General features: G+C 32.0%; 2 protein-coding genes across 2 annotated transcripts in view; one reads left to right on the top strand and one right to left on the bottom strand.

Annotated features, from left to right (window-relative positions):
• LOC144838805 (excitatory amino acid transporter 2-like) overlaps nt 1-19,272 on the bottom strand; it is a 42,866-nt gene extending 23,594 nt beyond the window's left edge. Inside the window, exon 1 of the mRNA XM_078694303.1 lies at nt 18,976-19,272. The gene's annotated coding sequence lies outside the window, so the exon portion shown is untranslated. The remainder of the gene's footprint in view (nt 1-18,975) is intronic.
• LOC144839116 (serine/threonine-protein kinase 33-like) overlaps nt 1-24,136 on the top strand; it is a 241,960-nt gene that overhangs the window by 175,224 nt on the left and 42,600 nt on the right. The window lies entirely within an intron of this gene.

The raw sequence follows: 24,136 nt of genomic DNA, 5'->3' as shown, positions 1-24,136 counted from the left end.
CAAGTTGTTCTATACTCACTCAATTTCAAACTATATAGTATAAAAACACTTCAGTAGTTTAGCAATAGCCCTTCAGTACTACTTTAATGTAAACAATCAATTTCCTTCATAATAAACATTATAGTTTTGTTTCATTTTCACAAGAGGACAACCAACTTTTGTCTATAGACAAACAATATTTACACGAATAACAACGTATTAATAACAGTTTTCATTGTTTTAATCATATCAGATAAAGAAACCAACAATGAAATGTTACATTTTATGACCCCACTGGCAATCATTAATAATTCAATAACTATATTATTTCATGCACTGCATGTTTAAGGTTGATATTAGCAAACTTTGTCGATTCCCAGATGCAAAATTATACCTATCAAGCTGATAAATCATAGCGCAATTTGCGTCATCGTCACAGACACAGAAGGACAAACATTATTGAGAAATGATCTTTCATTATACATTTCTTAATTATTTATTAAAATATTAATCTTAAACATATTGAATAACTTATTTACTAATAGATAAATTCAAAATGTTACAAAAATGGTGAAATATTTATTCAACCAAATATATTACAACAAAGACGATCTTGTTAAAATAAAAAATACAGTTTAAATCAAAGCAAAATTATAAAAATAATTTATTGTTCAGGGGTTAAGGTTTTTTTAACTAGACAAGAGGACCAGTAAAATTAGAATTTTACTGGTCCTCCACTCTGTTTACTGAGTCACAAAATATGGGCCTAGGAAGTGGCCTTCAATTAACTTTTAAAAAGTCAAAATGAGGTAGGGCCTGTTTCTGCTGCATAAAAATAACCGGTTAAAATCGGTGTGAATAAATTAAAATCGGTGTGAATAAATTAACTCCATTTTCTTGCCAGCAGAAACAGGACACATTTTTGGTAACCGGTTAAAGGCAGCGCAAAATAACCGGTTAAAAACACCAATTTAAATCGGTGTTAGAACGCCGTTTAACCGGTTATCGCTGAGCAATTCTTAGCTGCAACACGAAATAACGGTTATTTGATTGACAGTTGTGACCCCGGGTCAGATACCGTCGCGTACCATGTGTGTTTTCCTCGTGGTTTTGACAGTCGAACGAAGAAATGAACATGTATGTGGTTGAATGAAATCACAAGATATGTTATTCAGTTGTGGGGGGAAGAGAAAGTACGGTGAAGGATGGCAGGCAATAAAAAAGATTCACAGATATATAAGAACATTTTTGCGAAAGTAAAAGAGGAATTCGGGGTGGAGTTCCGGACTACCCAAGCTAAACAATTTGAGGCGTTAATACACGCTCGCGAAGGATATGGTCCTATAAATACCAAAACGGAAACAAAAGGGACTCAGAATGTTGCAAATACCTACCAAACGAGAATAGATAATGGTTAATTAATTATGAAAACCCAAATTTTATAGCAAAAATCGTCCGAATTTATGTTAAAAAACGATGAATTTAGCAACAAAAACTGAAACCAAACGAGCGTATTTATGGCACGCCCCTAGTGCCTTTAATAGGAGAACAATGAACAATCTTATTTTGATCGTTTTACAGGGGTTTTACATCATCATTTTTTATAAAAACATCACATCGACCGAAAACAAAGGTTATCAGAGCCTTTGTTAATATATTAAATATGATTTTATTAAGCATAGAAATGTGCTATTATTTATGTTAGTATATAAATATACGAAATAATGTTCAACACTCATTATTCTATTAAAGGCACTATATGCGTGCGATATTCTATGACTTGGATACTCTCGTTTGATTTAAGTTTTTGCGGCTAAACTCATCGTTTTTAACATAAATTCGGACGATTTTTGCTATAAAAGTTGGGTTTTCATAATTAATTAACAATTATATACTCTCGTTTGGTAGGTATTGCAACATTCTGAGTCTCGTTTTTGTTTCCGTTTGGTGTTTAGTAGGACCGCGCTCGCGAAAGACAACTGTCGTTCACGTGGGAAGGGCCGTATGACAATCGCCTTTTTGAGGAATTAGGCTAGATAATAATTATCCTAGGCGATCGGGCGCTGCACGACCCTCCCCATGTTTATTGAAGGCGGCATGAGAATTAATTTTATTAGTGATGGTAAGTAGGCTTTACAAAAAACAAAACTTCTAGACCTGGAGACAACATTTTATTATGTTAAGATGTTTGAGATGTTCGGCGATATCACACACGTGTGTACTGACGTCGATGTAAACAAACAGCCAACTTACTACTTCCGTCTGAGTGTATTGCATTTTGGGTAATGATGACGTTTTGCTCGACGACCACCCATAGATTTAACCGGTTATTTCGGAGCACAAATTGAGCAGAAACGCGGTCTTGTTATTGTTATCTATTTTTAATCTATTTTAAAATAACCGGTTAAATTGCGTTATGCAGCAGAAACAGACCCGTAGAGACAATCAACCCTGTTTACATTTAGACCAGGTATGAAATATCATGAAGAGATGAATTGAGTTAAATTATTGCTAGTGAGCGTACTTGATATTTTACAACTTAACTGGTCCGCCACACATTTAACTGGGCATTGGTCGGAAGACCAGTGTTATTGCGAACTCTGATTGTTGGTTGATACAAAGGGAAACATATATAGCGAGTATAGTATAAAACGCTCATTGATGACAGAAAAGTTACATAACATTTCATGACATGCATTAATAAATGTATAATTGATGATGTACTTGTCAAATAAAGTTTACAACCATCATTCATCCTTATCAGATGTTTATTAATATAATTCTAATGACGCAAGCAAAATAAATAAAAACTTGAACTTAAAGACATTTGCAATATATCAATAACACATACTGTAGATGACAATTGCATGTATCAAAGAAAATATTGAAATATTGACCTGATGGGTTGATCTCGTCTAATCATGTTACAAAACGACAGTTGTGTGCAACGCCCTAGTATGTGTTAGCTGACATATTTTGGATAGGCAATTCTTGGGACAGTCAATATCAATGGTTGAAAATGACATTAAACTTATGGTATGTGTATGTTATAAACTTGTCGGATCCACAACTGTCATGACATTTGTACTTTTTGCAAGTGTGGAACAATGCATAACCAAACACAGGCGTATAAAGCTCAACAGGCCTACATATCTTGACAGAATACATATCACACACAGTAACATTTTAAGGAAAAACTGTTCGCTGTTCGCTTGGTGTGTGTTATAAACTTATCAGGTCCACAACTGTGATGACATTTGTACTTATGCTATACATAACCAACACAGGCTTATAAAGCTCAACAGGCCTATCTTGACAAAATACATATCACACACACACATTTTAAGGAAAAACTATTCACATCATTAAACTTAAAAAGAATTACCATTACCAGTTGAATAGTTTTTATAGAATCACTCACTACAAGACATTCAAAATGAATGATGATATAATAATGTACTGTAGGTCTCAGCTTACCTGTGTAGGACTTGTCTACTGCATTGTTCAAATTTAGATTAAACACTAAACAGGTATGTGGTTATCCATTCAGATTTTGACAAGTCACCTCAATTGCAGCATCAATACCCAATACAAACAATAAATTAACACCTTTCTATACACCACGCTAACCGATTCACTTTTTCAACTTCTTGAGCAATCACTCCCTATGAAGCTAATCACTATAATAACTGCTTTTTTTTACATGCTTAGGACCTAGTGTAGGACCATTGCTAAAAAACATAGCTAGTAAAACAAAAATTAACTATTTTGTATTTTGTGATGACTGAAGAGCTACCTACAGTAAATATACTTATGTACTTGTGTATTACTTACAGGAAATCCACACACAGGTTGAATTCCCAAGACTGCTATTACTATCTGTACACAACAGTAAAATGTCACACCACTGAATATCAGATGTACTGTATAGCCTGAATCTATGAATTTCGCTAAATTAGGCGTTCAAAGTGATGACAATGGCATATTTAGCAAACAATAGTTTTTCATTTAACAATATTTTTTTTCAGGGTGACAATATATCTAAACAATAAACATACAAACAAAGCATCACAAATTTCTATCCTTAATTTGTTTGCCTCAATGAACAAAATACCTTTAAAATGGAATAGTGACCCAATTCTATTGAAATTCATGCCCATGCTTCCCACTGTAGTTTTACATTTACATCAATATTCTCTCCTACGGATTAGTATAAAATATAATTTAGTATATATTATAATATGATGAGTAATTCAGGATTAAAAAAATCTCTTTAAATTTTATATTACAGTAGTAATGAAAGGACTACACTTTTTCATTTATACAGTACTATAATTGATCATATTATGTTTTAACCTATATCAAGACAGTAATAAACTTATTTCACATTACAAAAGAATGGGGTATATAATATAATTGCAATATATACTATATTATAATAATGATATGAGTAATTCAGGATATAAAAAAGCTCTTTAAATTTTATATTAGTAAACAAAGGACTATATTTTTTATTATATATTATTTATTATGTTTTAACCTACTGTATATCAAGACGCCAATAAACTGACTTACAAAAGAATGGGGTATATAAATTAATATAAATTCAGAAATAACATTAATCGGCTCATAGAGTGTACAGATTTTTATTTATGCTATAATTTATCATATTATGTTTTAACATATATCATCAAGACGATAATATACTGGTTTTACAAAAGAATGGTATATAATATAATTGCAGAAATAACATTACTTGGCTCATAGAATGTACATGTTTGAACTTAACATAAAACAAATAGTGATTCATTCTATTCACTGTCTGTAAATAAAAATAACATGTCTTTAATTCCACACCTGCAAAGTAAATAAAATCATAACAAAAGTACTTCAATATAGAATCAATTTAACGGGACATAAATGACTTTTAAGATAATTTGATTCCTTCTTCAGTCATTCAAACCTCAATGGACTAATATAACATTGAACATGTTTAATAGCATATATTATTATTTACTAATTATACCCATAATAATGCATAACAATAATATCGGTATAAATATTTTCTGATTGCTATATTATCCAGTCAGGGTCACAGATAATAGGCGCAATATAGCGGCCACCAGCAAACGTCAACTAGAGTGCTTAATGAAGATTCATGCCAAAGCCAAACTCATTAGGGTTTATCTCACGAAATACAAGGAATAAAAATCATTGACGTTAAATAAATTTGCACTTGAAATTTGCTTGCATTTGTAAACGTACAGGTTTAATTTTATTTAATATTATGATCAGGTAAAATTATTATAGCTTATCTGCAAAAGAAGCAAAAGTATAAGCTACTTAAAAATACAATTTATGAATAGCCCATAGGTCTAATTACAACCTAAAACAGGTAATAATAATAATAATGCATATAATAAATATAATGCATCTAAGCATGACAATATAGTATAGTGTTTTTATACAGGGATCATTACATTTTGATTGGTATCTTATTTATTTATTCTTATGTCTTGTTATAAACATATTTGGTCTCTATTAGAATCAATTTAACCATGGATGGAATTTGCTGAATTGGAATAAAGAAAGTGGTCTTTATCGTTTATGTAAATACTTCTTTCTATAGGTACTGTATATATTTTCTTTTTTTCTTAGAATACCATGATCATATAATGTATTCATAGCAAGTAAATAAGCCTAAACTAAGAAATCATTGTACAGATATTATACTTAAAACTTTGTATAGTATAAAGCTCTGACTACAATATCAAACTTTTCTGTGACAACAAAATGTGATATATTATCCATATATGGACATGATGATGTCATATCACTACCTTATTTAAGCATCACTATCATATTTAGGTAGAAATAAAAGCAGATGTAAATTTTGAGGAAGGTGCCAGTGGTACCACCCTTTATACCCAGTCCCAACAATTTCTACCTCTTCATCTAGATTTCTTTAAATCAATTGGTATGGTATAGCAGAAACACTAAATATAACAGAATGACAACGATGTGAATACTCTATTAGTATTGACAACTGGATTGCGAATGACTGTGGATAATGTCGTCTCCAACAAGGCACGCAACGAAAGAACACTTAACGGCTGCCGTGAAAAGGTATGGGAAGGACGTGGCTGTTTGATTATCACGTTTATTTTGGAATACCTCTGTTTGTTTGTCAATTAAAATGACAGGACAGCCTACAGAGATGACAATTAAGATTTCAAACACATATGTCTGCTATGATTTTTGGACATAAGACATGGTAATGGATTAGTACGATACAGGGATACTATTATTAGAAGATCATTGTGCCTATACAGTATCAACTAAGCAATGTTAAAATATGTACACTATTAAATATAGTTTCCTATAGATACACAATGCATGAGTTACAGCATATATCCATACAGCTACCAATCCCTCATAAATTCATGTTATTGTTAGTTATCAGTATTATTTTGTATTCTATTTTTAAAAATGTATGCATGATTTATATACCAATAGTTGTGCTGATATACAATATTACACTAGTGTGTTATAGCTGCATTATTACAGTTTTTACTTTCCTTTTTTTGGATGCACAGTTTAGATATTGCCTAAATGTTTACCACTGATTATCCAACAAATATTAATTATCATTATTGTTCGAAAATAATTTTAGTTTAATAGTCCAATGTTTTTGTACGGATTCGTAGTAATCAATCAAAAATTATCCTTATGAATTAAAGCTTAATTTATGATAAATAAAAAATCTACACTTTTAAAAAACCACCTAATAATCTTTCTTCTTTTATCAACAGTTGATGACAGTCTAATTGTGAACTAATTGATAATTATATCACATGTTTCTGCCAATTATCCTTGCACCTGGACCAACCGACATCTTCATAATTTGGTCTTTAAATCTGTAAACCATCCAACTGGGTCACTTTCAGCCGCAGGCGTCAACCCTACCGATACCATGCTGGTGAAAACTAGTAACAATTACCTAAAATTAAAATTCAATTCTAGCACAAATATTTGAAAAATTGATCAATTTATTAGACATATTTTAATGTGACCACATAGCATCTTCAGTGTGTATGGTGGCACCAGTAGTTGTTGTAGTGACAGATTCCTTCACGTTGTATGGCAAACTGCCCAATGACAATCTTTCTTGGCAACTTTTTCAATTGATGAATTTAAAGTATTGGCAGTCTGTGAAATATTTTCAGGAGTAGTTTTCTAGGGGAGCTAAATGGATTATAATATTCTCACAATCCCATTTTCCAACCAGTACTGCAAAAACCATATCTTAGAAAGCAAGCATATATAACGGATTGATATTGATAAAAATGTGAGGCAGGCCATTTTGATTCAATATTTCAAACTTTATTTGTTCATCAGATTCATTTTTCATCTTCAATGAAATTTCCTGAAGATGAAAAAATGAAGTTTTAAATATTAGATCACTTTTTTAAAGTATGTAATCAACTTTTTATTTGCAGGTATATGGTCTTAAAAGAACAATTTAAATAAATGTTCAACAAATGCTAAAATTCCCATGGTAAACACTTACTTTTTTAACTCATGAAACGACAATTTGTTTGTTTGTTTTATTAGTTTATCCACACAATTGCATTGCGAAACGGAAGAATTCACAGTACGGCATAATACTGTATAATCTTTTAAGAAGTTGATTCATTTATTTGCCAGAAGCAATAAAACCCAAGACCATTATTATAATTAATTGCTTTCTTAATCTTATCAAATTTCACAGTCCAAAATTAGTTTAAATTGAAGTTTAATTACGTACTATTACATAGCCATGTCAATGTGTACGTTATTTACAGTATAACCAGAGAAAACGACTCATTTATTCAGTCAATTTTCTTTTATAAAAAAGCAAAAATAAGTCTCTTTCTCGTATCAACATTTTAAAAAAACTCTATTGTTTCCTTTCTTTACTAGGAAATATGGTTTTCAGTTACTTCAGTACAGTGAAATAATTAATATTCGTCCGGCATACACGTCTTGGCTAAAACAAGACGGCTAGAGGAAGGTTATCTGTCTGTTTTTAAATTAAAACGGAAACGGAATCATAGCATAGCATTTGTGTCTGTATACTGATTTGGCTCCTCAGGTCCTAGAACTGACTTGATCCAAATTGAGTTAAAACTAAACAAAAATCAATGACAGCTTAAATCCACATGTGCCGTTTGAACTAAGTTGTAATGTTTAAATTGTAAATTTATGGAAAATCCTAGAAGCTTACGGAACAGAAGTCAGATTTATAAAACATGCTTTAACTATGTTGGAAGTCAATGATTTTGCTTTAAACCAAATACCATTACATTTTGTTCTCCAGTCCATTCTATACCATAATACAAACTGATTTTATAAATAAAGTTTTAGTTTTCACTTAAGCAATTTTTAACTCCTGACTTAAGCAAAAAGATCTGCAGTCCAGATCCATAACATACACTTTCTCAACATGAACTAAAAATAGTCAATATTTCCAATAAAAAGTTTGATTTACATAAACTATGAAAGAATGAATTAAATGAAAAGAAAGTTCTTTTAAAATAAAAGTAGAATTTTTGCTTAAAATAGGGTAAAATAAGCATTATTCTTTAGTAAAAGTAAAAGTAATGTCAAGTATATAGATCAGGCTTATTGACCAGACAAGCACCAAAATACTTAATAATAATTATTTACTTTCATTTTAATCTTTATAATATTGTATAATTATCAATGATTTCTGTATAGTAATAATGTCAAATTACTATTCAATCAATCTCAAAGGAGGTATCAGTTCATCCCATTGGGAAATAATAGTCACAGAGCAAATATTGATCAATAAGAATTCCTAAGCACTGGTTATTACCTCTGGTAATCACCATTATGAAACACACTAAGCCAACAATATCATATTTAATAAGTCTGTTTCCGCATCAGCGCTTCATCCCCAGTTTCGGATTATGGATAAAAAGTCATAATAGAATTTTACATCTTCGGGTGTGGTTCGGGATGCAATATTCATATTGTAGGATTATCTGAGAATTCTCTAAAAAAAACAAACTAAGCGTGATATATTCAATGACAATTCTTTTCTCTTGATAGGAAAGCTATGAAGATGATGATAGAAGTTAATGACTATCGAATTCAGCTTTGAAATATTACCCCAGTGTAAATGGGAAAAGTAAATTGAGATCCTGTCGGAATTACACTGCTATTTGATGACAGTACAAATTTTAACGATTCGACAAAAAAGTGTCAACACTCAAGTTACTCTTTTTTTATTCATTCTTTTTTATTTGAGAATCATGAAACATAAACATAACTAGACATGAAACTCGTCACTTTGACGAGTTAGTTATCCGCACAACGACAAACGCCACGTGCACGTCATACGTTGGAATATTGGACACAGATAAAGATTATGGCATTATGACAAGAACTGAAGAATATGATACGCTGTTAGTGCTGAATTCTGTCAATTTGTGTCATATAGTATATACATGCAAAGAGTATAATCTGTATACATATTACATACAGTGTAGAATAGGTGAAATTACGGGACCCGCCATTTATTCCAATTTTTAACATGGCGACGGTATCAAAATGAAACACTTAAATAGCAATTTCTGGAGGAAATTATCTCAGGAACAACATATTAACGTGTAGAAGAAATTTGAATACGTAAAATATAGATGCGCACCCTTTTAAATGTGATGAACTATTACGCAAAATATGAAAATACGACTTTTTTTATTCAACTGGCCATATGATGACGTCACAACATCCGATTGGCAAAATGTTTACATGAATTCGTATCTACAATCCAGTAGCTTCCAGAAAACGTTTTAATCGTGATTATCACATTTTATTCTTACGAGCTATTACAGATTAAAATTTACTGTAAAGATGAAATTAATGACCCACGTAATTAAAATTTTTAGGCATGATGACGTCATAAAAATTAAAATATTTTTATCTCATGCTAAAGAAAGTTGATTGACCTACACAATATATAAATTTAGGAGAAAAAGGAATACAGATAAGCGTGATGCGCTCCATTGAATGTGATGAGCAATAACGAAAGAGACAAAAATCCTATATTTTACATTCGTGTGGCCATACGATGACGTCACAATGTTTTTTTAGCCTTATCGATGCATGATCCGATATCTACAACTCATCAACTTCTAGATTTTGTAATAAAAATAAACGGTTCACGGTTTACTTTAGAAACTATGACTGTTTAAAAAAAGACATAATTTTGACGATTTTTTAAGCTTTTTCATAAAAAACGCGCACGAATTGTCTAATTCAACGTGTTCGTATGGCGTTATTTAAACTGGAAAAGGTCTAAATTGTTTTCAAAATTACTAGGAAAGACTTGAAAAATATAATTCAAGAGAAAAAAATATGTTTTTAACGCTACGTGCGCACCGCGTGCGTAAAAAATTGCGCGCCCGTGGGAATTTTTGACATGCTCAAAATGACAAGAAACGCATAAAAAGTTGATTAGAAATTAATTTTGCGCATTTTGAAATTTTAAATGCGCGTGCGCGCGTAACTTCTTGTGAAACATGCTATTTTTAATCCGTAGAAAGTTTGCCCCTGATATGACTTAAATGTTGTCAAAGTGTCAATACTAAATGACTTTTGGTTTTTAATCTATAATCAATCATTGAAATTCATAAAATTGCGCGTAAGTCACGTTGCGCAACTATGACGTCATTCAAAAATAGGAGGTGCACAACTTCACGTAAATGCCCATATGTTGTCAAAGTTATGAAATGTTATGTTTACACATTTTAGAGAAACGCGACTCACAAAAAGGAAGGAAGGATCCAAGAATAATACAGAACTAGATTTGAACTCGTCACTTTGACGAGTTCGGGTTATCCGCGCAAACGCAACATGCACATACTTTAAACTATATGAACCTCGACAATTATTATGCCATCCTATGACATGAAATAAATATGTTTACAGTGCTGAATTGTACCTATTTTGTAGCATACATCATATTACAGTATTTACAGTGTAGCATAGACGAAATTACGAGACCCATCTTTTAAATCCAATTATTAACACGATGACATCATCAAATTAACATATAAAATAACAATTTTAGAAGATAATTATCTAATTAATTACATTACAAATTTGAAGAATTTTGGGCACGTAAAAGTGAGATGCGCTCTCGTTTAAACGCAATGAACTTTTAGACAAGAGATGAAAATATGACTTTTTGAATTCAACTGGCCATATGACGTCGTCATGACATCTGATTGGTAAAATATTCACATGAATTCGTATCTACAATCCAATAGCTTTCAGAAAACGTTTTAATCATGATTATCACTTTTTATTCTGACGAGCTATAACAGATTGAAATTTACTGTAAAGATGAAATTAAGTGACCCACGTTATTTACATTTTTAGACATGATGACGTTATAAAAATTAAAATATTTTTAACTCATACAAAAGATAGTTGATTGACCTAGACAGTATTAAAATATCGGAGGAAATGGAATACGTATAAGCGAGATGCGCTCTATTTAATGTGATGAGCAATAACGAAAGAGTAAAAAATCCTATATTTTACATTCGTGTGGCCATACGATGACGTCATAACATCCGAGGGGTAAAGATTCTGCATGAATTCATATCTACAACATATCTGCTTACATATTAAATTAAAAAAATTGGGGGTCATGGATGATCCTGAAGAGCTATAATAGATTCAAAATAGACATAATTTTGACAATATTTTGTCACCTTTTCAACTAAAATGCGCGCAAATGGTCTAAATCAACGTGTTCGTATGACGTCATTTTAATTTGAAATGATGTCAATCTTTTTTAAAATGACTAGGTAAGGCTGTAAAATCATAATTCAAGAGAAAAACACATGATTTTCATGCTCCGTGCGCACCTTACGCGTAAATTTTTTCGCGCGCGTGGGAATTTTTGACATGCTCAAAATGTCATGATCAGCGTAGAAAGTTGATTAGAAATTAATTTTGCGCATTTTGAAATTTTAAATGCGCGTGCGCGCGTAACTTCTTGTGAAACATGCCATTTTTAATCCATAGAAAGTTTGCCCTTGATATGACTTAAATTTTCACCAAGTGTCAATACAAAATGACTTTTGGTTTATAATTTATGACCAATCATTGAAATTCATAAAATCGCGCGTAACTTGCGCTACGCGACTCTAACGTCATATAACAAAGTTTCCTGCACATCTACAGCTACAGGTCAATCTTATGACAAAGTTATACAATCTTATGTTGACAAGGATGACAGATATGCGTGCAACAAAATTCCGGGAAAGAAAGAAGAACAAAGAAGATGAAAAAAAAAAAAGATATTTACAATAACAAGGGTTATCCGCAAAACCTTACGGTTGCGGATAACCAAAAAAAATATTGATCCCATACAATAACAAGGAGTTATCCGCTCTACCAAGCGGATAACTAATAATAAGATGCAACTTCTAAAGTTACACCAAGGCTGTACAGTAGTACAAACAGAAATATTATAGCACATATTAAGTATAGAATGTGCAGTTTAATAGCATTGGAATAGCTGTAGTAGTAGAAGAACCAGAAGCAAAAATAAACACTCATTCAAGTAGTATAAAGTACAAATTGGTATCAGAGTTTGGCAAAACATCTTGGTATTCATCAGTGGTGGCGCCAGGATTTGCCCGACGGGGGGCGCCGAATTCCCCGACGGGGGGGCCGAATTCCCCGACCGGGTAGGGGGGCGGGGCCGTAGGCGCGAAAGAGGGGGTGGGTTTGGGAGGGGGTGTCCCCCTCCTGAGCCTCAGAAAATTTTGAAAAAATAGATGCTTACACACTGTTTAATAGGCTAGAGCAACTAGTTTCCATTACATTTAATAACAATGTTACATAATGTAAATTTAAATAAATCCTTCCTAAATACTCTAATACGGATCTTTTTCGACGAACTAATAATAAACTTTGATCGAAAAACACTTCAAACGAAATGAACATTTGGTAATGCGGCACTCCGAAAATGCCTCGATAGTGCATGTGTTTAGTGTACGACTGTGCTTTGGTGGTCTGTTAACCTCAGATATATACCCTATAGCCGGGTGAATAACTCAATGTAATTTAGTATACAATGATTGCCGTAATCGCCGTGTCTATAACACAAATCAATAAAATGCCAAATCACCACACACGTTTTTTCGCCCGTGTACATAGAACAAGACATTTCATGTTTATGTTATGCCTATGAAATAATAATAAAAGAACATCATGTTTCTCGTTTTTTATTGTTTATACTGCATACCATTATATAAAAAACCTTCATACGCGAGAAAAAAGTTCACGATATTACCCTCTACTCTGTACGGGGGTGTAAATATACAGGTCCACGCTAACGCTTGCACACGGACCAGGGCGGAAAATGGTGTATTTTTGGAGAGTGATGACGTCAGCATTCACACGAGGAGCGAGCTAAGACAACGTGATGCTGGTAGTGGGAGTGCATGTGTTTTGAAAATAACTCGGTTGTGGGTATTTTCCGAAGATTTTAAATCACGTTTTCTTTTTAAACTCTTGAATTCATAAATAGTAATTAAACTCTTAGCTCTTTCACTTAAGTAGGCCTATTTACACAACTATAGCTCTAGCCTACTCTTCTTAATTAAAAGAGTCAAGTGCGTCGAATCTGCGTTTAGCGACGGTCGCGGGTTTGGTGCATCTTTTTTCCCCTTTAGAATTAAGGTGGGTGGCTAGCCACCCTATTCACCCCCTAGATCGAGATTTATGCGCGAAAAGAAACGTGATCAGACCCTGTTTTATGGTTCGGGCCAACCGCTTCCTCTTTCCCAATCGAACCCCCACCCAAACCCCTTTAATCGACAGCGAACATACACGCGGTACACCAATGGTTATTGGTAAATTGAAACAATTCGTAAACTCAACCGTGGGAACATAACTCGTACCTTTATCCCTGTATGAACGTACGTCGATGCGTAGTTGCAAATGAATCTCCGATTTTCGCCTGGAAACTGGAAAATACACATTTTGGTCCCTGGATGTAATATGATACAGCCCAGATATGTCGACGCGTATACCGCAGTGAGCCGGCCGGGCCATGAAAGATTCGTACAAAGAGACACCGCCAGACAAATGCGTACCACATACTGTTTACTTCGCTGTCAGTGTATCGTATGTACGTCAAAAATAGAATGCCGCAGTTACTTAAAATATATAGTAGTACACTTAATAATGGTTTTATTTTTTACCAGAAAGGGATGATCATATTTTTCTCCCCGACAATAAGGCCAATACTCCCCGACAGGGGGGCCAGCTTTCCCCGACGGGGGGCCCTGGCCCCCCTGGCCCCCCCGCTGGCGCCACCACTGGTATTCATTAAGAACACTCTGATATTAACATTTCTTTAAAAAAAAACCAGTTTGTACTACCAGTTATGAATTTATTAAATGAATAAGTCATTAGCAGACAGTGGTGGATCTAGGATTTTGAATTAGGGATGTGGGAAGGGGGTTGACCGAGACCTCTCTATATACTGTAATTGGTAGACAGTGACACTGAATTTAAAGTCTCGTACTATTGTATAGCTTAGTGTATTTTGTTGTAATAAACCGACACCGATTATCCTATCTTTTGCATTGTCAACATTTAGGGGGCCTGGGCCAGCTGGACCACCTTGCCTATAGGATCAGTAAAAAGTAGTAACTGGACTTAGCAAAGAACAGAAATAGACAACAGTAACTTATTATCTCACTAATTCCTATTTAAAAGAACATGGTATTAAGTAGTACTACCAGTAGCGTAGAGTCAACAGAAGCTTGTACAGTATGACAATCATTTTAAATTCAATTCCAAAGATATAAAAGTAAATATAGAAATACAAATCTAAAGCAAACATTCTGTCATTTTGTCAACAGTGGAACAGCAAACTTAATCTTTGTTAATACAAAAAGAAGAATGTAATAGGAACACCCACAACTAATTCAAGATATTTGGCAGAGAATAGGGTGATGACAAGGACTATTTTAGGGAAAACTATATATAGTTTTTACTTCCTTTTCCTCCTCTGTAACTCATAAAGCTCTGCCTACACTATCAAACTTTATGTGACAAAAAAATGTGATGTGCTCATATATGGACATGATGATGTCATATCACTGCCATATCTGGGTATCACTACCATATTTGGGCACATCACACTTTTTATGTCAAACTTGTGTAGACAGAGCTAAAGAAATAAGGTTGATTTTATTTCTAATTATGGAAACTAAAGAAATAAATGAATAAATTTCATTTTTGGTGCAAAATGTGCTTTCTCAAACTGACATTGACAACAACAAAATAAATCCTGTTCCAGACTCTGACTGCTGTCATTATACTGTTTAAACTTCTGAATAGAAGTTTAATATCAGTTTTATATTCACTTCTTCTGATTGTTTCTGTAATTTTTGGTATGACCGAAGAGCCATATAGTACATTGTTACTGATTCTTTGTTGCCATTTTATTCCCATAGCAGCACATACTGTAGTAGTGAGTGACTGCCATCAATTGCTTTCTCAAGTTTCTTTGTAATGGTCCAACTTTCTGATCCATATAGAAATACTCATTCAACAGTACTCTTGAAGAGCCGTAGGTTTTTACAAATATTTTACCATATTTGACTTAATTTATTAATTGCAAGTAATTGTAATTTATTTATTATTTAATCATTGCAGATGTTCTGATGTGCAGCCAAAACATGGGCTTGCAAAACAAGGAAGACCAGCACTCACATACATTGATGTACTAGAGATGGATACTGGTATGCAGAGAGAGGAACTGGCTGTCACAATGGCAGATAGGAAGTTATGAAGGAATCTAGTCATATAAGTTCGGGTATGCCTCGGAATAAGTAATAAGAAAAAGCAACCAAATTTAAAACAGTGGATGTTGAGAGCAGAAGGCCAGACATTGGACTTGTAAAAAAAAAACATTTTAGCAGGGTAACTCTACTCATTACGAGTTTAATGGCACAAATGTCTATTCACTATATATCCTAAGTTGTTTTAAAAAGTAGTCCAAATGATGGATCAATAAATAGAAAATTTATATCCTTTGAGGAAGATTGAAATTCATTAGTTGAATGACAAGATAAGATTGATGAGACGTATTAACGATACTCATCCAAGTCACCTTAGTAATCATTCATGTATCATACTAGTCTAATTGACTAGAAAACTAAGAGATCTTTAACATTCGCTTATCTTGCAGAATAAAATATGATAGACGTTACATTACAACAAATCTGGAAACGGTCTATTAACTGTATACTACTTGCGATTAAAGATATTGTCCCTCTGAAAAAATGAAAATTGTTTGTTGTTGTTGAATATGTCATTTCAATGTCACTAGTTATTCACTGGATTTTAATAAAACAATATTATTCGTTTGAAAAACCGTAATACAGTAGTTAATGGGTTTCTGGTTAAATTTAAATTGTTTGTGTCCCTTGTATGTTACATTAGTGATACATCCCTGCCCATTTCCATTCAGCACAATTACATACAGTACAGTACATCATACAAATACAGTAAACATTTTAGTAGTATTATTAAGAATTTCTTTTACTGTACTTTTTTAATTGCACTAAAGATTGTCAAAAACAGTCAATACCTAATTTAAATTCAATGATGTTAATTTTGAAAGGCAATTTTTTTCCTTATCATAAACACCCTAAAAAATCCTGTTTTTGGACTGATATCATTTTCTAGTGGTTTTCTAAATTAATTATTCTAAAAATATCATAATTTTCATTAAAATTTCAATTTCTATGTAAAACGCTTGAATGATAAATAATTGTATGGGCACAAAGCTTTGGCAATAAATTTCCATAAATGAATTAAAATGAAAGGATATTGATAAATATACCAAGTTTTATTACAGTATTTTCCTTATATTTTCCAACAAAATTAAAATAAATGTAAATTCCAAAAATGTAAATTTAAGATCTATAATATATAAACAAATTATTAATGAAGGGTTAGGGTTAGTTACTGTACTTTACAACTAATATTGATAAATGCAAAAATTATGATTCAACCGAACAGCTGCATAATGTCACAAATATTAATTAAGTAAATGAGTATACTCTAAATGGAGAATGATTTTCATTCAAAGTACAAGAATAAACATTATTTATGAAATTTAGTTTTTGGAAATCCTTTTACTATTTTTTTTGGTAGGCCTAGGTAAAACAATCAATTCTGCATGCATAACATTATTGGAACTACAAACTAAAAAAGAGTACAGTATATTTTATTCTGACATGCTGCCAAAACCCAATCCTCAACAGTAAATATTACAATCTACATAACAACTTTTTTAGTACTGTACTGTACTATGCATACCACCAGTAAAATTGTTTATAAACAAAGATTACATGGAAAGTTAATTTTTACTTTAAAAAAACATAGTTATTGGTTGTAGTGTTTGACATCATTTATAGTACTGTATCAATATTATGCACTAGGGAAAGTATGTTTACATCACCATCCCCAACCCCCTGCCCATTCATTAATCTTTCAATGGTGAGGTTAAATTGAGACTACAAACAATTGCAATGTGCATTCCAAAATTGGTCCACAGAAACTTTTTTTCAACAGTTTTGCCGATCGAAATCGGAATCAATTGAGACATCTAAGATGGTAATTCATTCTAAAGGTAACAAAGATAGGCACAAACCCTATTAAAATCATGATGAATCTTATACAGTACATTATCTAAAGGGTTAATGTACTCTACACCTGTTCAAAGCATTATTGTGAACATTTTAAGAATAAGGATGCACTATGTGAATAGAAAAAGAACCTGACAGGAAAAGATTGTTTTGAAAGCAGAATGTAAACATTTGTATGCTATAAAGTAAAACAGCAAGAAAAGTTAGCAGAGCTTTCGGGCAACACTAGCCCTTCATCAGTGCAAGTATTACATAACATAAAAACATTTAAGTGCAGTCAACTCTCCCAATACCTGACATCTTTGGGCTGGCCTAATATGTCTGGTTTTTCTGGAAAGTCTGATATTCGTAATGTGTTTTTAATGGCAAAAAAGAATTTGGAAACTTTGAACCTCTACAAAAGTCCGATATTGGGAGAGTTGACTGTATAATATTCACAAACACATTTATAAATTCATAAGTTTACCACACAGTATCATAGAGCTAACAACAAATATTCTCCATCTTTATCAATTATGGATCAATCATATAGAAATTCCAAAAATCTTTAAAGAAAACAAGAAATGTTCACCTTCATACAAATTCCAAAAAAACTTATCCCAAGAGAAACTAAAGACTATGTGACCTTGTGACCTTGGAAGGAAGATGTTAACATTGGTTTAGAATTGTGGGTACAGTTTTGTTTATCTAAATTTACCTTGTTAAAGGCATGTTTTCACAGCCACTGACGCAACTAATTCAATTCATGTAACAAGTATAAGATTGTCTAAAATTGCACATTGAATTGGATGGCAAGTTGGGAGCAGGTAGACCAAACTCAGTCTGTACCTGTTTGATTTTACCATTAATCAGGAAATGATCTCACGCACATTTCTGGGTGTTTTTTTCACAGATAGTTCTCAAATTTAGAAATAAAATTAGGAGTCAGTAAAAGTATTTCATTCTACACATATCCATTTTTCCAAAAACAGAGGAGTTTCTGTCTAATGGCATACCAGAAAGAGGTGGGTTGCAATCGGTTTATCTACTGTATGAATATGAAAATAAGAAAAAGCTTATCTAGAATAGGCCCAAAACATAATGTACTGTACTTTCAAAATGACGACAGGTTTAAAAACATTATGTATTTAGTTGGCTGTTGATGTAATGTTGCAACTTCACACTAGTATATTTAATAGCCAGTCCACTAAATAAAACAAATATTAAGCGATAATAAAAGTAAAACAAAACAAAAACTTACTATTGAAATCCTGAGAAATGAACTAATGTTTTGATGTATCAATAATAAATAATTAAGCCTCACACAGATGAAAGAAGAAATGATGATATATTAACAATCTTGAAGTGGCTAAGTTTGAGCAAAATCCAAGTAAACACAGACAGTATAAAACAAGACAACAAAGCAAAATCTGGCAGTATTGTTGATACTCTCCTTGGTTGAACAACTATCAGAAGATCACTGAAGATGTTGCAACTCTCAAGGTATGTACAGAGCTTGGCTTGCAACTACTGTACACAGTGTCTCCCAGCTGGCTCCTAGCTGTCTGAAAGTAAATATGGCTCTGAAAGACAGCAACAAATTCAGAAGGTAATATTTGGACTGTTCCATAATGTTTGTAGGGTTTGTTTAAGTAGAGATCATTTCCTAACAATTTGACTACCATATAATAGTGCTAGTTTTATTGCTAATAATGTAATGTAATTGACTAAAAAAGAATATAAAAATTGTTTTCTGAAACCATTGAAGTATAGAAATAAACATAATTTCCTATGGTACAGTAAATAGATAATGACACATAGCTGAACTTGTCAAACTAAACAAAAATTATCTATGTAATATTTTTTTAATGTTATTATTTTAAATGTCATGACAGATTCTGTTCATGTACATTCTTTCATGGTATTGTATTAGTTTATACACATCATCATATACTGTATTATTTTTCACCTAAGATTTATTCCCAATATAATTAGTTTGTAACATCAAGAAGAAACCTAAAACCAGCCGACTACCCAAACAGGAATGCAATGCTACACAAAATACTTTTCTTTCACCCTAAATTGTCAAACGGATCATAAAGACACTAACTCTACGATTGAATGAATTCCTAGAAATATTATGTTCGGAGTTTGCATGGCAGGGAGATAAATAAATTTGCACAGGAAATATTAACTTAGAACGGCACATCAAGACGTGTTTATAAGGAAATTTGATGAAGGTAAAGTCATGCGACAATGAAAACCAAGTATAAATGATATTAAATTGAAGCAAGGACAATGTGATTTTACGTGATGTAATATCAAGGTTGTTCAGAATTAGTGACAAGCATCCCTTGTACAAAAAATGGAAGCGTCCAATCTTGTTACAACATGTATGTTTTTTACTAATTAATTTTGTTATGAGATTTTTTTGTGCAAATAATATTTTATCCAAGTTTATTTGATTTATATTTTTTTCTTTGTTAAAAAAAACCCTACAATTTTAATAAATATTCAAAATGAAAATTCACAATTGAACGTTATTAAAATAAGTTTTATTGGCAGATAAAAAGATTAATCATTTTATTGATTATACTGACCTTCAATATCACAATTTAATTTGATTATAATTCTATGACCTTAACAGAAAATCTATTGATATTTATATAATCACATTTTTAAATGGTTAAACTATGGTTTAATGCAACTTGTACATTAAATATTGGTGCTATATATTGTCATACAAATATTGGTATACTACAAAAAAAAAAAAATAGAGCATAAAAAATAAACAATAGAGCATGAGAAACACCTGCACACGCTCACAAGAAACGTAACTATACCAAATGCCAACATTGGTGTATAGACTATCAGAGCACTGATAAAATAATCAAGTTTATTAGAATTTTTTTTATATGTTGTAGTCTTGTGACATAGTATGGCACATACAGAATATAAAACTAACAAGAAATATTTCTTACAAAAAACGCTGCTCGCTTATTGACGTAACAGTTTTAAAGATATATTGTCCCTCTGAAAAAATTTTTTTATTTCAAATTTGTTTTTGAATGTGTCATTTTATTGTTACATAATAGTTATTTTACCTGAAAAAATGTAATTTAAAGCAAAAAATACTTAAATTGTCTGTCAGACAATGGTTTTTTAGTTATGATTAAACGTCTCTTTTCTCTGAATTTTGTTACAGAAGTGAATAACTTTGATATGAAACACAGACTCAATTTAGTTTATTTTATTGCTAGGTCAAGTCAAGTCAAGTCACTTCATCACACCTAGATACTTCAAGTGTGCAGTATCCTATTACAAACAAAAACTTTCATGGACTGTTTTGATAATAATTCAATGATTATCTGACAGCAAATTACAGTATTATATAATATCATGGAACTCATAAATACCAGAAATGCTTTGGGATTTGTCGTTCAACCTTTTCCCAGACGTTTTTTGGGTCCAGCAGCTGGTACCTATAATTTATAGTCGAGAATCCTTTTTCGCAAAAATGTCAGTGTCTAGTATTATAACTGCTGCTTGCTTTCATCTAATAAATGAGTCATCTCTTGTGACGTAGCGGGCTAGAGCAGCAGCGTGAAAACAATGTTGTTTAAACAAACCAATAAGCATCTAAAACCAGACATAGACATGTTTAAGAAGTGGTTTAAAGAGAAAAGTGTAAATTTTTAAAAATTAAGAAGTTGATTGGGTATAGAAATAATAAATGCTTTGAATAAACGTACTGTAAAAGTTCTATGTGTAGGCACTAATAATACTATCTTACGATTCTAGAGGGCTCTATCACCAAAATAGTGACAGTTTAATAGTTAATAAGCTCTGTCTGCACTATCAAACTAGCTTGACAAAAAAAGTGTGAGGTGCCCAAATATGGTAGTGATATGCTTAAATATGGTAGTTATATGCTTAAATATGGTAGTGATATGACATCATCATGTCCATATATGGGCGCATCACATTTTTTATCACATAAAGTTTGATAAAGTGTAGACAGAGCTTTAGGTTCATCAAGTGCCAGGTACAAAGATTAATAGTTTGGTGACAAGATTTGAATGAAAATTGTAAATTTATAAAATCTGTAAAAACATTTCAACTGCATCTCATTTGTTATTTTTGTTTATAGTTATTCCTTTGTCAGATCTAATTGTCTTTTTTTGTTCCTCATGGAACTAAACTCTAGTTGTATTAATTATTGAATAAATGTTTTAATAATAATCTTAAATTTATGAACTATTTGGCTAAAAATAAGCCTGATAAAGGTAGTTTCCAGGTTACAATTCAGACAATTTAACATACAGTATTCATACAGTAGTCTTTTTTAATTTAACACTCGATGTTATTGAAATTTATGCCAAGCAGACTCTATTTCCATAGGCAAGGATTTTTTAAAAATCTACCGTAACAAAGTGACTTATGATTGGTTGAATGGCAAGTAAATAGGATGAAAAAACTGACATTGATAGATACGATGGAGAATTAAAAAAGATCGGACTAAACCCCAAAGATATTCCATCGAATCCTGGTAACGGCAATTAATATCTGCACTGTACTGATGCATATATGACCTGTTTCCACTGACAAACAACATAACTGCTTAATAATTATTAATTTTTATTTAATCAGTTATTTTTTAGATAGAAAAATTAAAAATGTTAACATTTACTGAGTCGCAAAACAACTTATTATCGCAGTGTCGATCTTATAAATAACATTTTTATTTTTTAAATGTTATTTCATAAAATTTTAAACAATGTTATTGGATGAAATATTCATCTTCATTTCATTTCATGAACGTCAACTTTTAATTAGTACGTATGAATTGAATTTATAAAAATAAATCTTAACAAAAGTATTTGTATTTTTAGCATTGCTTTATCATTTTAATTGTATTATGAAATTTAATTTAATTTAATAGAAAAGAATTGGCTTTTAAAATCGTAGTGGTGGTATTACCACAACCAGTATACAATAGAATACGGCATTAATATCATAAAGATCCGCTCTTTTGATGATCTTCGTCCAATATCATTGACGCCGGTCTTTGCTAAGATTTTTGAGGCATTTATTGCCAAATGGATTATTGAGGATATTGACAATAAATTAGACACTAAGCAGTATGGTAATACAAAAGGTTCATCTACTATACATTATCTTGTGGATATGTTAAATTATGTTTATCAAAGTCTTGACAAGCCCAAACAATCAGTTGAACTCTGTACAATTGATTTTACTAAGGCATTTGATAGAGTCAATCATACAATTATTATAGATAAATTAATTAAACTTGGAGTTAGGTCATCCATTGTTTCCATCGTCTGCAGCTTTCTGTGTGAAAGAACTCATACTACCAAACTTGGCACGCACATTTCTTCCACCAAATCAATCTCTTGTGGAGTACCACAGGGAACCAAACTGGGACCTATACTTTTTTTGGTTCTAGTAAATGATGCTGCCATTGAAAGTTGTAGACGTTGGAAATTTGTGGATGACCTGACTCTAGGGGAAGTAACCAAATGTGGTGCTTCCTCTAACTTACAAAGTGTCCTTAATAGTGTCAGTGAGTGGTGTGCATCTAATGATGTTCTACCAAAACCAGCTAAATGCCAAGTAATTGAATTTAACTTTTTAAAGCAACGGCAGCTTAATTTAGTTTACACTATTGATAACTTTAATCTTCCAATAGTTAGTAAGTTAAAACTGCTTGGTGTAATAATCCAAAATGACCTCAAATGGGGTTCAAATGTTAATGATATAACATCAAGAGCCTCACGTAGACTATTTTCACTATGTATCCTGAAAAGGTCTAGTGCACCAGTCAGTGACCTGGTTACAGTATTTACATCATATATCAGACCTGTGCTGGAATATGCCTGCCAGGTTTGGCATTCATCATTAACTGTTCAGCAATCTAATTTAATAGAAAAAATTCAAAAACGGGCTTTGCGCATAATTTTGAGCCCACATTATGTTAGCTATGAATTAGCCTTAGAGCAAGTAGGTTTGCCTTCTTTAAAGTCCCGTAGAGAGCAGATTCTTCTCAATTTTGGCAAGAGTCTTTTAGAATCTACCAAATTTAGAAATATGTTACCAGCATATAAATCTGATAGGCATTCAAGATCGTTAAGGAGCAATACTAGTTCAAAGTTGGATTCTTGCAGATGTCGCACTGAAAGATATAGGCGGTCTACTATTCCACACTTAGCACGAATCCTTTAAGTTTAATGTTTAGTTTAGATCTTCTTTGATGTATTTTATTTCTCAGTTTATGATTGTAATCCAACCTTTTCAGCTCTTGCTGCTGGTTGGAATTTGATGTTTTTATACCTTAATAAATAAATAAATAAATAAATAAAAGTAATAAATAATTATTGATTCAAATATTGAGTTTATTTTAA

The sequence above is a fragment of the Antedon bifida genome, chromosome 1 (genome assembly GCF_963402885.1).
Source record: "Antedon bifida chromosome 1, ecAntBifi1.1, whole genome shotgun sequence".
In the NCBI taxonomy this organism is placed as follows: domain Eukaryota; kingdom Metazoa; phylum Echinodermata; class Crinoidea; order Comatulida; family Antedonidae; genus Antedon; species Antedon bifida.
This window is presented reverse-complemented; position numbering and strand designations above follow the sequence as displayed.